Here is a 22,667-nt window from a genome sequence, read left to right on the forward strand (position 1 = left end):
AACCATTCCTGAAAACTTAATGCAGTGTGGCAGAGTGCATTATCCTGCTGTAAGCGGTCACAGCCATTAGGGAATACCATAATCATGATGGGGTGTACTTGGTTTGCAATAATGTTTAGGTAGCTTGTACGTGTGAAAGGAACATCTACATGAATGCCAGGGCCCAAGATTTCCCAGCAGAACATTGCCCAGAGCATCACACTGCCTCCACCGGCTTGCTTCTTCCCATAGTGTATCCTAGTGCAATCTCTTCTCCAGGTAAATATCGCACACACACACCAGCCATACACATGATGTAAAAGACAACATGATTCATCAGACCAGGCCACCTTCTTCCATTGCTCCATTGTCCAGTTTTGTTGCTGACGTCCCTATTGTAGGCACTTTGGGTGGTGAACAATGGCCAGCATGGGCACTCTGACCGTTCTGCGGCTACACAGCCTCATAAGCAGCAAACTGTGATGCACTGTGTGTTCTGATACCTTTCTTTCATTGCCAGTATTACATTTTTAAATAGTTTGTGCAAGAGTGCTCTTCTGTGGCATTGGACCAGACGGGCTAGCCTTCGCTCCCCAAGCGTATTGAAGTGCCTTGGGCGCCCATGACCCTGTCATCGGTCCACCGTTTATCCTTCCTTGGACCACTTTTGGTAGGTACTAACCACTGCATACCAGGAACACCACACAAGGCCTGCCGTTTTGGAGATGCTCTAAACCAGTTGTCTAGCCATCACAATTTGGCCCTTGTCAAAGTCGCTCAGATCCTTACACTTGCCCATTTTTCCTGCTTTTAACACATTTAATTCAAAACTGACTTTTCACTTGCTGCCTAAGATATCTCACCACCTGACAGGTGCCACTGTAACTAGGAAGTCAATGTCATGCACTTTGTATATACTTTTCCACAGCATACCATTGTTTACTATATGTACTGTTGTTACATTATATAGAGTATCTTCCTGCATAGAATATTAATATTTTGACAAAAGATAAATTTGAAATCTCCCATGTCATAATCTTGCCATTTGCCCCTCTCATATGGAATCTGCCATGTGTTCCTGATATCTCAGTTTTCAGACACTGAAGAAAAACAATTAAAGTTCTCCCCTGATCCTCTGCCTTCTCCCTCACTTTTATTGCCCTGGAAATTTTGACTACATTTTCCTAATGATAAAAAAATTGAAACAAAGCTGAAAAAGCATAATGGGGCCAAGGAATTAAAGAAAGTGACCCTTATAATATAAATATAAATATATAAACCAAAGTCTAGTTATGTCAAAATAAAGTCTGAGCCTTGTATTATTTCCAGACACTTGATGGCACATATAAAACATTACTAAAAACGGTATCCTCATGAAACAAATTCAAAATGTTCCCCCTTCCCATTGGAGGCCTATAACCAACTCTCAACAATAATGTGCTTACTAAAAACTAAGCTGTATATCTGTACTGAAAACATATTTATAGCCTGCAATAGAGATACATTATTTTAAAATCCTGCATGGTTTTTACCTTATTGATCTAATGTTTCACCAGTTTACACTAGGTGAAAGGAGAGACGCTCTCTGCTGCTCCGGTGAAAAATGACAGAGGTAGGAACTCAGCCATTTTTCTGATTTGTGATTGTTTTTGCTGGAGTTATAAATGTAACACTAGCTTCCCAGCTGGGATAGATACATTGCTACTGGCAAACTGAATGCTTTATTATCAGACTACTAACAATAACAGTAAGACAAAAAAAAATAAAAGAATACAAAAAAAACTAGACTAGGTGTTACAGGAGAAGTGTCATTTTCTGACCTGAGAAAATCGCTCTTCTTTTTGTATTGTTCTATGCTGGAGATTTAGTCAGATAATTCTCAGCTGACAACGTAACCCTTGAGAATAAAAAAGGAATAAAAATAAAACTGCTCAGGCTTATCTTGCAGAAACTGCCAGATTATGTGGTCTATGTATTAATATATGGTGATAGGACCAGTTAAAGCTAGACATCTGTAGAGGGGAATTTCATACTTAGGGGTCTATTTATTAATATGTGGAGATAAGGCTGATGTCTATTGCCACTTATTGGGGCGATAGAGAAGATAGAGGGAGAAGAAATACCTATGAAGATTAGCTGGTGTAAGATGGGGAGAGCATGGGGAAGTCTATTAATCAAGAGTCGCTGAGTTACATGTACCACCGCTATCCTTCTTCTGGTATTGCCATCTGATGACAATGGCAGGAGATATTGATGACATTATTATTCAAATAAAACATTTTTTCAACTGAGAAGAATTTTAAAATAATATAAGCATGTATATATATATATATATATATATATATATATATATATATATATACACACAGTGCTTTTTTTGTCATAGAACTCACCGGAACTGAGTTCTGGCACCTTTTTTCAATGGATTTTCCAAGTTTTAAAAGTAACTTTTGAACATTTGATGTTTGGTCCATGTGGACTTGAATCGCCCTGTCGAGCGTAGCAGGTCAGAGGCAAAATCATTAAAGCGGTGCATGCCAGCTGCTTGTCTGTTGAGTCTGATGCATGTGTACTTTGTCTGCACTAGTTGTGATGGCACTACTCAGCTTGTGATTGGTCGTGTGGTCGCGGGCGGCAACCATTTTGTTTCGTTACACAACTGACGTGGGTGGTTGTGTATACAGTGATTGACTACGTGCTGTGAGTTTCGGCATCTTCTTTCTTACAAAAAAAGCACTGTGTGTATATATATATATATATATATATATATATATATATATATATAACATAACAGAGAAATAGAAAAAGATACATACACTAGACAGTATGGAAGCAGTCAAATGAATTAATATAAAGTTAGACTTAACGTAAGAAAACCCAGAAAAAGAGTAGTTGAGAATATAAACAACATGTGCATAGTTAAGAAGGTGGTCAGTTAAACAAAAAATCAAATACTCATAGACAGTAACTTCCAGCAAAAGAGGAGCCATGAAAAATGAAAAAATATAGCATCCTTCAAACCATGTATTGTATAGAAAAACTTGTCCAAATCTGGTGTTTTGTGGATGGTTACAATGTATTAATAAAACATTTCCAACTGTCAAAGAATCTCTTAGTTATATATATCTTTATGGTGACAAGCCTCCAACCAGTCCATCAACAAGACAAAGAGAAATGTATCTTTGAACAGTTCAAAGGAGGGGAATGGGGCTTTTTGAATCCACATTTGAAGAATACCTTTACAGGCAGCCACCGAGATGGCCAACAACAATTTCTACCTCCACTGGCTACTCAAATATTTGAGGGTAAAATGCCCAAGATTGCCCATTCAGGAGTAAAAGGTAAGTAATTTACTAATTTTTCTGTTGCAAGTTTCCAAACCCTAAGCCAAAAACGAATGAACATGGGGGAAACCAAATATATTTTTGTCATATTTTTTATATATAATTTTATATTATTTCATTTTGTTTATTTTAACTATTTAACAAGTGGAACTGAATACACAAATCATGGGTTTCAGTTTCATTGCGCATGTGTGACCAGTTAGCTGACTCACGTGTGCGCATATCCCTGGCCCTGCAAAGCGTCTACAGCACCCGGACAGTATAACCCGGCAGACTTCAGCGGCCCCAGTGATATTTTATTGTTAGATCATGGCGATAGGATATTTTCTATTGCTGCAATAGCAACTTTTTAATAAATTGGCCCGACACTGTTTCAGCAATATTAAATGAAAGATTTTAAAAATCCAGTCAAAATCTGTACGGCATGAAAATTAGCTCTTTTCACATTTAGTTTTCTACTAAATTGCCCTTGGAAATAAAACTAATAAACGATCAGTGCATTCGATGCTAAGCTGTTAAAATGTCATATAGCCAAAGCATGATATTGCTTCCTTGTAATACACACTTCACTTCACCAAAAATTAAATAAGTCTAATTATTGTTGCCCTTCTACATTTATAATTTAATTTACAAACTGCATAAAACTCCAACAGTGGAGAACTGAAGTCATAAATAGTATACAAGAAGAAATGAATTCTTCTTCAGCCATACAAAGAACATTCTAGTGATGCTGCAATGCAGAAACTAATATATTGCATTGATAAACCTGGCAACATTTTATCAATGCACCAAGATCTGATTAATATCTCCTGATGTGTCCTTGTGAGTGTTAGCCCCAGGGTTCACAGAGAGAGAGGGCAATCGAATTATAAAGGGGTGACTGGAAGGACAGTTCCACTTTAGGAATACAGAATAAGACAAGGCCAAGAAATGTTTCTTTCATGTGCTCAATTTCTGTTCACAGCATTTGTGTCAACTATACCAGACTCATAATAATCTGACATCGACACCTCACAAGTCTGGAGAGAAACACACTAAAGTATGTAAGCGCGGAGAATAAAAATGTAACAAGGACTGAGGGTGCCTCAAATATTAATTAACACGATACACAGAACATCTTTAGCATCAGTTCACAGTTTATCTGAGGTGATTGTATAAGTAAAGCTAAATACAGTCCTGCTGTAATACACATGTATAATATAAAATGGCAGAATTTGGTAAATCAGGACATTGTTCATTTTTACTGAAGACGGAGTAAGTCACACCAGGGGGTATATTTACTAAACCGTGGGTTTGAAAAAGTGGAGATGTTGCCTATAGTAGCCAATCAGATTCTAGCTGTCATTTTGTAGAATGTACTAAATAAATGATAGCTAGAATCTGATTGGTTGCAATAGGCAAAATTTCCACTTTTTAAAACCCGCAGTTTAGTAAATATACCTCCCGATATGTATTTCAATACAAATGTGGTGTGGTTAGCAAACGTATCAGGTATGACTGACCTGTCTATATGTATTTAGGCAAAGTCTGTGCATTGTGACCTTTCACTTCCTCCTTCTGGCTAACAATCCCAGCAAACAGTGCAAGGGTAGACTACTTGCTTCCACAAAGCAGGATGCCGTAATAATTCATTCATCTCAGTTAGAACTCCGTGTTAGAGATACCCCAGTTAATCTTTAAATAGATTACGGTGACTACTGCTTTACCATACGCTAATCTTTCCAGTCTCTGTCTATAATGCTGCCACATATACTGTGATATTGCAGACAATATTAGGTGATTGACTCTTGGGACAAGGACTGGCACAAGTGGGGGTAACACTTGGAGGAACAAGTGGGGGTGATTTAACACTTTAAAGAACTTTTAAAATTATTTTATTTATTCTCAGAAATAAAAAGGGAACATATACTTGTTTCTAAAAAAGAAGTAAATAATGGATTTGTTTATCAGTTCTTATTACCATAACACTCATATTAATAAATCACTTCAGTGAAAAGCACAGTGTTTCAATGCTGCAAAATATGTCAAAAGACAAATATCACAAATTATTTCAACTTCAAAAACATTTATTTAATTTAATGTATTTTTCTTGTCTACAGAGCCATTCTGTCTCCATTGTACTGTCTCACTGAGGAAGATGCGTGACAGGATATGGTACTTGTGGAAGGGGCCAACTGACTGACTGAGTACAAACCTCACAACATTTAGAATGACGAAATCGGGACAAAATAAGCCCCGTACCCGTGAGACCCACATAGGGACAGCATAGTGCAGCACAGTGGCCCACAGCACTGGGGTCATGAGTTTGATTCCTGACCAGGGCCTGACCTGTCCAGAGTTTGTATGTTCTCCTTGTGCTGGCGTGGGTTTCCTCTGGGTGCTCTGGTTTCCTCCCACACTTCAAAAACATACTGGTAGGTAAATTGGCTACTGACAAAATTAACCCTAGTCTGTGTGTATATGAGTGTTTGGGCATTCGGACTGTGAGCTCCAATGGGGCAGGGACTGACAAAAAAAATTCTCTGTTCAGTGCTGTGGAATGACTGGCGCTATAGAATGGCGATGATGATGATGATGATGATGATGATGATGATGATTAAATGGACAAATGTGGGAAAAACTCCACCCAGTCTATTGTTTAGCCCAACTACTTTTTGAGGGCAGCGAATCAGGATGTCCAGCCAAAATCAGGACAGTTGGGTGGTATGTGCAGGGCCGGATTTACCACTAGGCAACCTAGGCAATTGCCTAGGGCCCAGTGGTCCCCAGAGGGCCCTCCCAGGGCCGGCGGTGAGATCACCCTTTAAAAATGGGCTGCTACTTATGGGCCAGTGCTATATGCTTGCCCCCCGGGCTAAAGTCTGCCAGTCAGCCCCTGAAGGGGTATATGTTATGCTAAAAAACTATAGTGCTATGGATTTTTTCAGGGAGGGGGTCCCAAACCAGTATCTTGCCTAGGGCCCCATGAGGTCTAAATCCGGCTCTGAGTATGTGAGGATATGATTGGCAGGAATCACAGGAAAAATGTTTCTAAAATAATACTGTTTGCTTTAACTTAAGTAAGCAAGTAATAAACAAGCACTTGTGCTCTACAGTGAGTGATTCCCTCATGCATTGTATATTTAGATCACATCAAATAGAAATCTTTGGAATGTCAACAGATGTTCAAGCTGTTTTAATTTCAAGCATTGACGAGCATGGCCATGGGTTTATTTCTTATGTGCCATAGTTTATACATTTGAATAAATAATAATAATACTAGATACTACTAAAAGAGTACTTCAGATAAACAAAAAACAAATATATAAGCCTGTATTTATACGGTGGCAACAAATTGTGCAGCGCTGTTCATTTGGGGGGATCATAATACAACCAAATTACAAATAAAGGCATGAAAAAGATGGTGAAAATGACTCTGCCCAAATGAGCTTACACTCTAAGAGGTGTGGGGAACACTTGATACACAGGGTTTCGGAACAACAATTCCGAAAGACCAGAAGAATTATCAATCACTAATAAAGAAAGCAGCAAGGCCATTTTTATGTGGCTACAGGTTGTGTGGTACGGTACAGTTAGAATAAGGAAAGATAGTGGAAGGTGGAGACATGGAAGATTAATCAGTCATTGTAGAAATTTAAAGACAGAGGCAACCATGACTATTCATTAAATTTACTATATATATATATATATATATATATATATGTACATTCCACAAAATGACAGCTAGAATCTGACTGGTTGCTATAGGCAACATCTCCACTTTCTCAAACCCGCAGTTTAGTAAATATACCCCTTAGTTATTTCTAGTAACTGAACTGCAATAAACTTATTACAATTCAACCAGAAAATAATTTCTGAAATATATATCAAATTACCTTTATGTAAAATCAATGAAAAAAAACTCATGTTAAAATCCCCAACTGCTTCAGCTTGAAACTGCCAAAAAACAAACACAAAAAAAGTCAGTTTAGCTTTCTGCATCCTCACAACCAATCAGCATAAAACTTGGCACGTCGAGAGACACGAAGATTCTCTCTGTGCAGGCCAAATTTCATGCAAATCAGAGCAAAGGCTTTGGTGCTATTATTATAACCCAAAACTTAGTTTTCGGCTACGGAGGCCAGAAAAATGAAAACTACTTCTACAAGTCCGGTCCTCAGAATCACAAATCTCAGATTACTACTAGAGCAAAGGCATATCTTTGATGAACGATAAATAGCTCCATTAAGATATACAGCATTTTAGATTTGTTTAACGAAAGGTAAGAAACGTCTATTGCTCTTGCCTGAGCAGTCAATAAAAGGCACAATGTTTCAAAGCGGCAAAATATGTCATACTTGCCTACTCTCCAGGAATTCGCGGGAGGCTCCTGAATTTCGAGAGTAGGCAAACCTTCCAGATCCTAAAAAATGCCGAAATTCACAACATTGAATATCGGGGTCAGTGCTTAAATGTGCCATTAAGCCGTGCCCCCCCGCTATTCAATGCCGTGAATTTTGGCAGTGTATGGTGGGAGCGGAGCTATGCTGTTGCAAAGAAATCACCACCACCCTCCTACCCAAGTCACAAGACCTGTCCTCTAGGATCTCCCGGAGGACAGCGTCACAAAGTTGGCAAGCATGAAATATGTCACAGGACAAATTTCACAAATTATTAAAAAAAAATTAAGAAACACATTGATTTTATTAAATGTAGTTTTCTTACTTACAAAGAGGAGCCACTCATTCTGCATTGCTGAGCTGTCTGAGGGGGGTGTATGTCTCAGGAAGTGTTACTTGTGGGACGGGCCAACTGACTGAGCAAATTACAGGCAGGACCCATATGCTCTGAATAAATATGAAATCAGTGTTGATGATATTTATGGTTACTTGGAAATATACATAGCTTTTCATACTCATACCTCCCATAATATACATAGGTAAAATACTGAACAAAATAACCCCACCTGTCCAAAAACTGTACCCAATACACAGAAACACATCCACTTTTGAAGGAAGATCCACCGACTTCAGCGCAAGCTCCGTCCCTTTCAATGGCTGCAAATCAGTACTGTCCCACTGAATTCAGGACAGCTGGGAAGTATGCATATTGGTCAAAACTTACAAAATGAACCATTCAGTAGTAATATCACATTGTTCTTAAACCAAAGATAAATATTCTTTTGGACATATGGTTCTTAAATCATAAATTTATAGTGCACTTGAATGCAATGTATAAAATAGTCACACATGTGAGTGAAACAGGTACTTCTTTTATTGGCTATATGAAAACCACCAATGAGGCCAATTTAAGGGCCCATACACATGGTTGCTTTTAATACACCTGAGGAGTAGAGAGGTGCATTCCCCTGCATTGTAAGCAAAGTTTGGGGCATCTAAAAACAGAGATCATTAATTCCTATTGAGAACAGTCATAATGAACATTGGTCAGACCTTGGACAGAGCATGTACTATTTTCTATCCCCTATTCTGTATCCTGCGTTCATTATAAATGCTCCTTCATATTGCATGGCCATTCTTCAATTGGACACACAAAGTAAAAGTGCCCATTGTATGAGCCCTAAAAGTTGCCAGTAATAGTAAAACACAGCATAATTATTGCAAACAGCAATGAGGTAGTAGAAAAAATACCCAGGACAAAGTGATACAAAGGTTTTGAATACAGCCAAGTGAAATTTTCAAAACTGTTCTTAGAAAAATTCACCTCATTTAGCCACGAAATTTCATGTTTCACCAGCAGAATTTGGCAATCAGTGTTGCTAACCCACACAGCACCACATAGCAGAGTGAATTGAAAGTCGTCATTCCAGCTCTATTCATAGACTATAAATTCAAAAATGCAAATTTACAAATACAGCGGCATTGAGCAGAATGGTGAAGCAAAATCAGAACTCGAAGACAGTATTCCCATAAGTCTGCATACTGTCACACAATCAGTTAAAGCTAGACACATGTTGGCACAAGAGGAATATCTATTTATTAATATGCGGCAATAAGATTAATAAAATAGTTGTAAAATATCACCTATCGCCGCCATAAAATATCACAGGGGTACCTAAGCAATATTTAACAGCCTCGGCGATACTGGCCAAGAGTGGTAAAGGTTAATTTATGGCTTCTCAGGGCCAGTCTGAGGGAAATCATGCATGTAAAGTGGGTCTGAAAGTCCAGACTTGGGCTGTCATTTGCACTTAGTGGACACAATGAATAAAAATTAAAAATAAAATTAAATTAAAAAAAATGTGAAAAACTACAAAATGCTTATCACCCTCCTGAAAACAGAACAAGGGTTGTGGTGGTATTTGTTGCTTATTGTTAGCGGGGGCTATCACTACTAGTGACCCCCTGGTGAATTTGGGGAAGCCCTATCGCTGGAGAAAACACTCGCTTTCGCTTATGATTAATAGTTTGCTCATAGTATAATAGTATGATAGTCTGCTAAAGGTTTTCTAGGGGTGACTTGGGCATATACTGCTCCACAGCAGCACAATCAGTACTATTTTGTATTTACAATGCAGAGCACATAGAGCACAGTCACTAGAACAAGAAGATTCACCATATCTGTCAGTGCAGCCCTTACATTTTAAAATGAGCAATGTGGCATTTGACTGCACCATGTGATTTGACGTTTACTATACATTCATCTTGTGAAGCAGAGGCGCTTGCAGCAGAATGATTTACCCTTTGTCTAAATTAAATCTATTGACCACAATCCATAACAAATCAGAAATGGAACACTTTAAGTGAGGCACAGTCTATATCACTTTTTGCAGAAGTACAGTGCTGCAATATTAAGAAACATTTCCAGCCACCTAAATTTACTTGACTGGAGACAGAAAATCCTTAATAATGTCTGCAGGTAATTACTGCTCCTGACTATAATTGACGTCTGGTTTGCAACAGGCAGGTGATGATAATATGTTATCCAACAGGACACTCATAATAAATGTAGGGTGATATATTGGCAGGAAGCAGTAAAAGGGACTCAAACTCAAATATGTCATTTTAGGAGAAACGTATTGTTCAAACCAATTCAATAAATCTAGGTGAAGGATATAGATAGATATATATATATATATATATATATATATATATATATATATATATATATATATATATATGCATAAATATATATATATATATATATATATATATATATATACATGTTATATGGACAAAAGTACGTGGCTACACCTGTTAATTATTGAATTGAGGTGTATCAATCAGACCCGTTACTAAAGGTGTATAAAATCAAGCACCTAGCCATGCAGTCTACATTTGCTAAACATTTGGAATGCAAAATGGGTCCTTCTGAAGAGCTCAGTGACTACAACCGTGGTACTGTGATAGGATGCCACCTTTGCAATAAGACTGTTTGTGAAATTTCATCCCTGCTGGATATTCCACCGTCAACTGTAAGTGATATTATTAGAAAGTGGAAGCGTTTAGGAAAAACAGCATCTCAGCCACGAAGAGTAAGACCACGTAAAATTACAGAGCGGGGTCAAGGACTGCTAAGGCGCATGGTGGGTAAAAGTCGCCAACTCTCCGCTGATTCTATAGCTGAAGAGTTCCAAACTTCTGCTGGCATTAATGTAAGCACAAAAACTGTGCGGCGATAGCTTAATGGAATGGGTTTCCATGTACGAGCAGCTGCATGCAAGTCTCATATCACCAAGACCAATGCAAAGCATCGAATGGAGTGGTGTGAACCACACCAACAGTGGACTGTGGTGCAGTCGAAACGTGTTCTGTGGAGTGACGGATCATGCTTCTCTGTTTGGCAATCAGATGGGTGAGTCTGGGTTTGTCGGATGCCAGTAGAACGTTACCAGCCTGACTGCATTATGCCAACTGTGAAGTTTGGTGGAGGAGGGATAATGGTATGAGGCTGTTTTTCAGGGACTGGGCTAGGCCCCTTATCTCCAGTGAAGGGCAATCTTAATACTTCAGCATACCAAGTCAATTTGGACAATGCTATGCTTCCAACTTGAGGCAACAGTTTCGTGGAGGCCCTTTTCTATTCCAACATGAGTGTGCCCCAGTGCACAAAGCAAGGTCTACAGAGACATGGTTAGATGAGTTTGGTGTGGAAGAACTTGACTGGCGCGCACAGAGACCAGACCTCAACTCCATCTAACACCTTTGGAATGAACTGGAACAGAGATTGCGAGCCAGGGTTTCTTGTCCAACATCTCATAAATGCTCTACAGAATGAATGGGCACAAATTCCCACAGAAACACCCCAACATCCTGTGGAAAACTTTCCAAGAAGAGTGGAAGCTGTTATCACTGCAAAAGGGGGGACCAACTCCATATTAAAGAATATGTATTGGAATAGAATATCATTACAGTCCCTGTTGGTTTTATGGTTAAGCATCCGAATACTTTTGTCCATATAGAGAATTGCATAACTATTTTTATATTCTTAAGAATAGCAGTGTTGGCGTGGAGCCTCTTTATCAATAATGCTAATAAGAAAAAAAGTAGGACATTTCTATGAGCAAAAAAACTGAGGAACTCAGACAATCTTTAAAACATCGGACTGTCCCTGACAATCAGGGCTAGATAACTGTGCAGTGAGATTAAATTTGCCACAAAGACTAAATAGCGCCTTTGTAACATGAAGCTGGAGGTCCTCTTATCACTTAATCTTCCCGTTTGCAATATTGCTCCGTGGTGGATATTTCTATGGCTGCCAGCGCGTTACTTGGGCAAAAAGTAGGATTTTTTTTATTGTGCAGATCAAAATTATTTATTGCTGCAATTTAACAAAGAAATATCACTAGGGCAGCTGAGTGACACTGGGCTTGAGAGATAGGGGTTAACTTATTACTTTGCTGGACCAGTCTTTGCACATGTATACATGTCAAGGTTGCCAGTTCCACTAATGTGGATTAAAAAAAAAATCAAAAACAGATTAAAAATTTTAAATATTTAAAACATTCATTCATTAAAAAATCTTTATTGTAATCTAAGATGACGATAACAGAACATGTATTGTGGTGGTACAAGTACTGTGTGCAATACTTGTTAAGCTTCCCCATACAAAGGCACATTTAATCAATTGTCATATGACAGTGGTTGTCATGGTCATCACATGACACATAGTGAGATGAAAATCATTAATAACAACTTGAATAAAAAAATGAAGGAAAATACCACAAAGTTATGATCTCCTTACAGGTAACTAGAGTGATGTGTTTTAAAACAGTGCACATATTTTTCATGGGATTTAAGTGGGTGCTCTGCAATAAAGGACATATATGTTTCTTAATTGTATAAGTTAACAATTAAAACAGTTCACTGGTACCCAACTACCCACCCCCCTACCACCTGTCATGTGTGTGGCATGAATTAAGCATAGATATTTGCTTTTTTTCATTTATTTTTTCAAGGGGAGATCAAGTGTTCATAAATTAAAAAACTGGTTCCTGAGAAAATGGGGGTGAGCCACTGGCTTGTAACTGGCCTCTGATGGTATAGATTTATGAGTAGCGGGGCCGCCATCAAGGGGGTACAAGGAGTACAGCAGTATGGGGCCCAACAGTAGGGTAAGGCTGACTAAACAGATATATTAAGGGAGAGGGCCTCCACAATGAATTAAGGGACATGGTAGGCTCCCTTTCTAGGCAGCCTGAGATGTAAGGGATGATGGTGCCATCCGCATTCACCTCTACTTCCAGCATCACTGACGCCACGTAACTAATAATGTCACGTAATTAATAATGTTGTGTCGCTGTCAATGGAGAGGAGCTGATAGGAGCCAGCATGAAGAAGCAGAGAGCTCAGTAATATGCTGCAGTGGTTAGATAGAACAAGGGGCAGGAGGTGGCTGGAGAGAATGGAGTATGTTTTGAGATAAAGGTGTGGGGCTAATGGCATGACAGAAGGAAGAAGGGGGACCCTGCTTCTTACATTTGTACTGGCCCTGCAGATTCTGGTGGCAGTCCTGGCCAGTAGCACAACACTAAAGTTTTGACAAGTGACTCAGGGTGCTTCCATCTGGCAACACAAGCAGCTAGAAGAGAATATCAAAGTGCATATATACTGTTACTGTTGTGTACAATACTGGGCAGTACTACAGTCACATTATTTGGTATTACTAATATGTGTGGCTTATTATTGGACATTATTTTTATTGATGATCAATACAATTGATGGTGTAACACTGGGCATTACTGCTATGTTGGCAGATTACTGTGCTCTAATGCACCCGTGGTATACTGCTGGGCACTACTACTATAGCAGGCATGTTATCTGGCTTTACTACCACTGGTAGCTTTATTCTTATAAAAGCCCATTATTTTTAATAATGACATGTTATTAGGCATTACTATCATTGGTAAATTATTAATTGCCATTGCTGTTACTTGTCCAGTGCATGTTACTGGACTTCACTGGTACTGCTGGCATAATACTGAACATTATTAGAGCCGGTTGCATATTACTGGTCATTCTGGTTACTGCTTCCAAAACGTGGGCATTACTAATAATGTTGGCTAGATAATCACTGCAACAACTAAAACATTACTGAACATTATGGCTAAAGCTGGCAAAATACTGGATATTATTATTATTATAATCAGAAACATAGTATTCAGCAAGGCTTATTATTGGGTCTTACTAAGGGTATTTTACTAAACAGTACTACTACTGCTTTACATATTAAAGGGGGTTACTGGTACTTTTATCACACTCTGTGCTGCGGATGCTGTCTCCTGGTTTGCAAGCTACTTGGTGCTGATCGCTCACAGTAACAGTACGTCCCATTGGACCCTCAGTGGAGAATCCACAATCACTAGCAGGTGAAATATTAATATAGTATATTCTTGCTCTTTATGTACTTATTTTATCACCAAAATCGAGAGCTGCATTTGCATTCCCCAAAATATATCTCCACCACTAATCTATGTCCTTCATACTATGTTAAGTCTCACTGTAGTCTTTGTGATGCTTTCAATTGATGTAACTGTTGTGTATTAGAAGGAAAGTCCATGCTACCTATAGTCATTGTTTCAGGTGTTTAATACAAATGTTAGAATTTACTTTGAACATAAAGGGAGAAAGGGAATCTAAAGTCAAAGACTGGGGCCAACATATATGGGGAGAAAAAAACTTTATATATGATCAAAATAGTACAAAATAAGCCAATAAACGACTATATTTTTCCAGCCCATTAAAGTTGTTTGTGAAACAGAGGTAGCTACAAAAACTAACGGGTCTTGCTGAACTTAAAGTTGTCTTTTACATTTGTGCAACTTCTTGTAGATATAAAGGCCACAAAGTAAATCATAACATTATAACTTCAATATATTTCTGAGGACACATGGCAGCCTTTCCTTTACAATCTATTAACAGTATGTTACAATGTTGTCAAGCTTTAGAACCATTGGTGCATTTGTTATTTTCTACTCTAAACAGATTTGAACACATTTAAATTAATCTTTTTCTACACGTAAATGAAACCACACAGGTGACTATCTCACTCTAAACCCCATCACTGTGCCTTTTTATTATGATTGCAAGGACACAGGCTACAGTTAACTGAAATAGTACTCTGGGGACTCTTTAGCAGACTCCATTAGCAATGTCAAACTTTACTTTAGAGGTTGTAATGCCTTTTAATGGATTGACATATAAATAAAGCAAGATAACTGTGGCAAAATCATCCCAAACATATTAACCTTATTTATTCTTGGTGAACTTGTTTCAAATCATAATTTATTAATTCCATAGGAATTGGGGTAAACATAGGCACATATTAAAATGATGTCAGGAACCTTTAAATTCAGTATACTTAGAGACAGCTAAAGACTATTGTGAGCCTATTTTAAGCAACAGGCTCCCTCCATGTTCAGGTGCTACTTATTACCATGTGACCAGCCACTACACACTCATTATACCAACTGTATTTAGAAACTGTCTGGATTACACAGCAGGAGAGAGATGATAGTATGGAAGTCTATTTAGTTTATCCACATAATGATGGGTGACAACAACATTATCCATCTCCTTTAGAAGAGGCATTAATTTGTTTCCCAGATATATTTTACTTTCTTTGGACTAAAAAACTAAGAATCTAACTTAAAATATTTCTGATTACCTTCTAAAATATTGATTAGTTCATACTTGCCAACTCTCCCGGAATGTCCGGGAGACTCCCGAAATTCGGGTCGGTCTCAGGGATTCCCGGGAGAGCTGGCAAGTCTCCCGCATCCCGCTACTGCCTTCCAAAAATGGCGCGATTCGCAGTGAATCGCGTCATTTTGTCCCCATCCCCCGCAACAAAACGGCATTTTCGTCACGGGGGGCGGGCCCTCCAGTCACGCCCCTCTCCCGGAAAGAATTTTGTGAAAGTAGGCAAGTATGGACTAGTTTAGCCTCATTTATGTCTTGAAATTAATATAAGAATGGCAGGACATCGGGAAGATGCAGAAGGCAGTAGATTTTCAAGTCATTGTACAGCAAGAAAAATCTTCTACAGCCCCCAACCAAACAGGGAATGCCCCCTAAATGCACTCTCCCCATCCTTTGAATTCCCTTTAAATGATCTCATCCCAAAAATGTAAATTCTAATTTTTGCATATGAGAGCACAACTAAGTACATTTATATGTCTAGCACACACTCAGGAAGGAAAGGCCCTGTCCAATAAGCTCCTCCATTCAAAAGATGCTGAATGCTCCACCTCTGCAGTCACAGCAATTTTCATGTATAAAATCTATGCTCATGCATACAGTTAAGCACATTTGAGCAAAAACAGGAGCAAACAGATGACAGATCAAAAATGTAACCTTCTGCTTTCATGATCCATTCTTGTTTGAATCAGTACCATGAAAACTGCCAATAGATCACTATTTTGAGGCCCACAACCCTAATATTAGGGTAACGTACCACAGGTGCATATATGAGCAAAGGAGGCCAGACGAGAGTGTACTTCAATGGCAGGACATATGGTGTATGTAGAAAACGATCTCTAACATGACCACAACCTTTGTTAAATATTGTTTATTCTAATAAATGTTTACATGTCATATTTGTAAATATTATTAACAGCATTTATAGGAACCAATTTTTGTTTTTGGTTTAATTGACCTTAAATATACAAAGAATACATCTATATTAGCCATTTGTTTTAACTAATATTTTACCTTTATTTAATGTAAGAATTTGTAAAAAATAATGCATACTTGTATTATATTTATTGTTTTACTGCAGTGCTCCTACTTTTAGTATTTTGTTTACATTGGTCTGTTTATTATAGCCTACAAGTGTGACTTTTGTTAGTTTCAGCCTGTGATTTGGCTGTCCACACAAAGCTACATACTAAAAAAAAAAGGAGCAATCAGAGAAAAACACATAGGGCCTCATTTAGAGTCAGACACAATTTAACTCAAATCGCAAGTGTAAATTGCATCCCGTAATTTACACAGTATTTAGAGTGGCACAGATCTTTAGATCTGTGTCTGCCTTATGGGCCGTCATGTAATTGTATCATGCACAGCACCCTGTAAAGCGGATAACAAAAATTTTAAAAAAAAGGAAAAAAAGGAAAATAAAAATGTTCCCCCTCCCAAAAAAAAAAAATAGCACAAGAGTTAATAACGCTGTTTGGGAGGGAGTGCACACCCTTTTTTTTTATTATTATTCAATTATTTTTTACTTTGCTTTTTAATACTTCAAGGGTCTCTTGCACCAGCTGAATGCACCCACAAAAGATACGTCTTCTAGAGACCTATTTGCGGTTGCTTCCAACTCAAAATAGCATGTAAAGAGCGTGAACACGCCTTTACATTGCTAGGCTCCCCCACTACCTCCCCCGTTCCACCTCTCTAAGCGCAGAGAGGTGCAAGTGGGGGATCCGTCTCAGTCGGGAGTGCAAATTGAGATGGATCTTTGGCCAAAAGTGCTTTTTGCGCTGAACATAAGGACTTGCATCCGATTCTACATCAGGCACATAGTGTAATAAAAAATATGCAAGTTTTATTCTGATTAAATCATCTGCAATGTTTAATTACATTTATTTGTACAGAATATTTTGAAAAAGAAAATTTGTTTGGGGAATAGTTTTCCTTTAGTTTGTGCATTTTTAAACTTCAATTAAAATATGTGTGTTTATTCTGGTTAACCCTTCGTGTGTTTTCACCAATGAACAAATCAGGACCCTGGTCTGTTTTCGAAAGTAAGCATCCAAGACCAAATTTACACAAACACCCTTTTATTTCAGAATTCCGCAAAAACACACGGCCAGTCACATTCTGCACATTGCATTTAACTCTTTCAATAACCATTTAACAGCAATGACTATGTCACATTGGCTAATTTATGTTCATTTCACAGATGCATGAAATACAGTTTGCAACCATAATATTACAGGTAAACATGTCACATTCTTACAGTGTACCTTTTGGACTCTAGTACACATTAGATTCCCTCAGATCCCATGGCATTGTTATTTCTAATAAAACTGTTCATTTTTACTCATAAATAATATATGTAAATATAATTTTTCAACCCAGAGAGCACTGCATAAAAAGGGTTAATATTGTTATCTATAGACATTAGGAATCTGAAACTGTAACTGAATGTTCCCGGTGGAGATTTCCATTACACTTGACACAGATGGTTAATTGTATTAGCAACCAAATTTTTCTCTGGTATCCATTCCAAACAGTCATTCACTTGGGTGACTATTTGCCAGCTACCTCGTTAATATGTAAATGATAGCTACCCCATGTTTCTATTTTGGCATTATTGTGAGTTCTGAAATATCATTTTTGCCCAGTAAATCACTGCATGGTTGTAACCGCTCCAGAGAAATTCATTACTACAAATTGTAGGCAGAGTGTATAAGAAACGGATACATCAGAACACAGAACGTAGAAGGAAGCAGAGGGAACAGCAATGGCCTTTGGCAAAGACAAAATCCACTTGTATCACACATTACAGCTCGGATATTACAAGCGCTAAGAGGAACATATTATGCACAAAATGATAGTTCCAAAATCTGCTTTGTATATTACTATTTAACAAACATCTACACCAAAATGATTCCCTTCTTGATGTACATATAAAGGACCTCATGTAGTTAGGAGCAAAGCAAAGAAAATTTGCTCCATGACACACCATGATGCAATGCAAAGGGTGCAAATATATTTATTTATTGATTGCAGGCAGAGAAAATACTGGTTGCCTGTCACACACAAATACTGGACAGATTTATTTTTACACTGCAATTTAAAGTTCAGCTAGGACACGCCCCCTCCGAACTCTACATTTCTCCACACATTTTAATCCCCCCTCCCCTGCAGTGTAACATGGTTTTGCCAAGGTGCAGATTTGATCCTTTTTTTTTTGTAGTGCTCTTTAAATGAAGCCAAAGGCCTCTACTAAACATGAGCATGTATCTGCATACATTACTGCTGAGCCTGAATGCACTTCTTCCATAACTCTTTCTTTGGCTGTAACCCGGTGTAGGGATGTACACATAGTGGTCCATGAGCCAGATGCGGGCTAACAGGACAAGCTTGATGCCCCTAGGTTGTAAACTGGCTCCCAAAGACTATGTAATGTATTCGCAATCAGGATCCCCTCTCCCAAATAGTACAGCACTAACAAATATTTCTGACAAAGAAATAAATGACAATAATATTAGTAAATATTCATTTAGTCAAAATAATTCCACAGCAGCTGATAAAAAAGTGTTTATGGAGAATTCATTCACAAGGTTGTAGTTATACATATACCAAACAGCAGTATACACAATAGCATAATTAGTTCAGAAACTTTAAAATTTTCATATTTTATAGTGATGTTATATTTTGCATTTTTTATTATGTGTTTCCTATCATGTACAAAGCAAGTTAGAAATATATTATATAGTTAATGCTTTGTCTAGGAACTGTATGTGTGGTACGCTTTGTTCACACAGAGGAAAATGTTTGTAAATTAATAACTCAATACTATTAAGACATAATTATAAGAATATGATTTTATATGGAATCTTATAGAATACTGATATATAGTATTAATATATATATATATATATATATATTATATATATATATATATATATATATATATATATATATACATACACATATATAGATATATATACACAAATATATATACAGTGGTCAAAGTTTTAGGAGCGGTGGTATGAAAAATGTGACCACTATAATATATATATATATATATATATATATATATATATATATATATATATATGTATATATATATATATATATATATATATATATATATATATATATATATATATATATATGTGTGTGTATGTATGTATAAAGATGTATATATAATATTTTATAGTAGCTGCAGAATATTGGCATGCAGCATTGGAGGTAAACTTCATAGCAGGTGGACTTAGGCTATTAAAGGTACATTTTAAAATGAAGTCGTAGTACACATATTAAGTGGGGAATCTTACACCCCCTCCAAATCAGAGACATTCCCACCCAAGTATCCAGGCTTGTGTTATATTTATGCAGATAAATAGGTGTGTAAGACATTAGAAGACCTTAATTATAGATACTATGTACACACATTTTAACTCTTCAGTGAAAAAGCTGCACTTTCTGTTTAAATGCCAAAAGGTTATTTTATGCTGTTAATCCCTGTCTTCCTAAATTAACCATAGTCATATAAATAATTACTGTTTCTTTATTCATCCCATCCACTGCACATCTGCAAATAAGCATGTATGTCTTCTCTGAAAGTCAGAACCAGAAGGAGAATGTCATGCAGATAAAGTAAATGTCAGAGAGGAGCACACAGTAAACCTCTGGGTGGAGAAAAGACCTTTTGGGAAATGTGAAAGTGGCCCTAATGATTGGCTATCTGTATAGGAGGTGCAAGTATGTCCTGATGCTGACATCTTACTGTGCCCTTATTTTAAAACCCTTTGCACCAATTAGAGTAAGTTGCAGTGAAAACCTAATTTAGAAACAGAACTACATACACTGTGTTTTTCATCTACAGACCATATTGCTATATTTATTATGGGAGACAATAGGAATAGTGTAGCTTTGAACATAGGGTCAAATAGGATGTGGCACATTGTGAATTTTGTATCTAAATGAGGCCTGCCCACATTTCTTATGTTGCTGCCTGGAGCTGCTGTAGAGGTACCAGCTAAGAGAGGCCTTGGCAGGCATATGTAGTGTATGGCAGTAACCTTTCTCCCACACCCTAAGATATCTATTGATTATTATAGGATAAGCACTTACCTAGAAGACAGGGTCACATGACTAGAGTAGGGGGATCTTGGTGCTGGTGTGGATGAGCCTGCAGGATGTGCCCTCTCTCTCCTCCCGATCAGTGCTCTCTTCTGTATCCTCTCTCTTCTGGCTCAATGTCTGTGTGCTGTTAGAGTCTTATATGGTGGATCGATGAGTGTCTCTCCTGGACCAATGAGTTTCCACTGATGTGCAGGAACAGTTGGTCTCCTCACCTGTGCTGGCTCAGTGTGTGCCCCCCTGTGTGCTCGGTCAGTGTTCCCCTGGGTGCTGGCTCAGTGAGTATTCCCCCCACCCCTCTGCAGCAGTTACTGTGGCACACAGCGCTGGGCTGGGAGCCCCGGTTGCAGCAGGTGGATGCTCCTCCCTGTCTCTGCTCCTCCTGCAGGATGCTGCATCCTCCCCAGCGCGCACAGCCCTTTGTGCATCACCCTGCTCTCTGCATCTCCCTGGAGGAGGGGGGCTGGAGGGTATGGGGCGATGAGGTGAAGGGGGGAGCAGAGGACTCTGGGCACTTTACTATTCCTTATGTATTCGATCACGCATCCTCCTCCTTGTTCCTTATCGGTGTCTTGTGCTTTCTCCAACCCGCTCTCTTTTCACACGGTGCCCGTCGCTGCCATTGTTTCTTCTGTTTCCTCAGATATAGGGCTCAGGGAGCCGGGAACGCGCTGCGACCTGTCATAAAGGGCGCGCACCCGGAATCTGGGAACGCGCCGAGAAGAAGGGGCTTCAGCAGGTGCACGCGCAGAAAGGACCATAATGAAGCAGCAGAGGGGATGTTGGGGGGCGGGGATGGGAAATGTGGATGGATGGAGAAATGAAAGAGGATGTATTTAACCCTTGTGTTGGAAAAATGTAATGGATTGTGTCAGTGCTTAATAATTGAATTGTATTGAAACTGTAATCACAAGGACGAAGACTATATATATGTGTGTGTACAATTAATGCTTAATGTCAATATTATTGTAATAATCATAGGTTAGCCGAACACATTCGGAAATACCTAATATATTATATATCCTAAAGGAGATAAGTGTCAAGCAAAAAAGTTTAAGTCTGGAGCCTAGGTCTTATCAAACTAATATTTTAAACTCATGTGGTCATTGTTGTTTTCTACCAGTAAACAAACAACATTTATTTTTTGGGACCAGTGAATCTATGTGAGAAAGTTTGATTTTTTTTGTGTGCGAATTTGCATAAATCCATTATAACAAAAAAGTAGCCCTACACCCTCTGTTCTTGTTCCTGCTGCCTTTTCACCTGTAAACAAGATGTTCTGAATCTGCTAAGAAATATTATTAAACAAATCTACTTGGATAATGTTGATATTAACTAGTTTACCATGTTATGACTGTAAACAAGACAAGGGCAGCAGTTTTCCAAAGGCTGTTCCTGTTTTGTAATTGAAACTCTTTAACTTATTTCCATATAATGCACAGACCAGAAATGGGTTAAGTGATACACATATAATAATTTCAGAACAATGGCCAATCAAAAGAAAGCATTATTTGACTTCAAAGGACATATGCTGATTCTCAATATTTGTTTTAAAGAGTCTGATCCATCAAATTAGTTGGTCAGTATATTAAACCTACTAGATGTGAGTCCTTAGTTTGAGAAACATCATCAAATCCTTATATCCAACATATGCTGCCCTTTTGTGAGAAAACATTATGATAATGACCGTACCTTTACTATGGCCGCATCTATACACCATCTATACGTGTATCTTGAGATATGTGCAACTCAAAATCCACACATAAAAATGCACCTGTTCAAACACAATGTTGCGTTTATGTTTGCTTCACATTTTTACATGTAACTCTAAATCTTGACTTAAGTGGTCTCTTCTGAGCCCATTATACAGAATTTTACATACATTATTTAGCAAACATTAGATATGATAAATACCAAATTTTGATTAGGTTTTCTCTTTATGATTTGCTTAAGATTAAAAAAAAAAAGAATTCAAAAATCATTTAGGACTCTAGGTGCAAACACATTTCACAAGCATCATACCTGTTAAGGTACCAAATATTTCCCAGGAACCACAAAGTAAGGCATGTTAGACAAACAAGTCTACAAA

At 38.0% G+C, this 22,667-nt stretch overlaps 1 protein-coding gene across 2 annotated transcripts in view; it reads right to left on the reverse strand.

The window, feature by feature from the left end:
• The window catches only part of NEXMIF (neurite extension and migration factor), a 302,312-nt gene extending 281,004 nt beyond the window's left edge, over positions 1–21,308 (reverse strand). Inside the window, exon 1 of one of the 2 annotated variants that reach the window (XR_012678885.1) lies at positions 20,570–21,302. The gene's annotated coding sequence lies outside the window, so the exon portion shown is untranslated. Of the gene's footprint in view, positions 1–20,569 lie in introns of both variants that reach the window. The other variant, XM_075184433.1, reaches the window with a different exon arrangement.
• Positions 21,309–22,667: the final 1,359 nt, after the last annotated feature.

Source organism: Mixophyes fleayi, chromosome 9 (assembly GCF_038048845.1).
Source record: "Mixophyes fleayi isolate aMixFle1 chromosome 9, aMixFle1.hap1, whole genome shotgun sequence".
Classification (NCBI taxonomy): Eukaryota; Metazoa; Chordata; class Amphibia; order Anura; family Limnodynastidae; genus Mixophyes; species Mixophyes fleayi.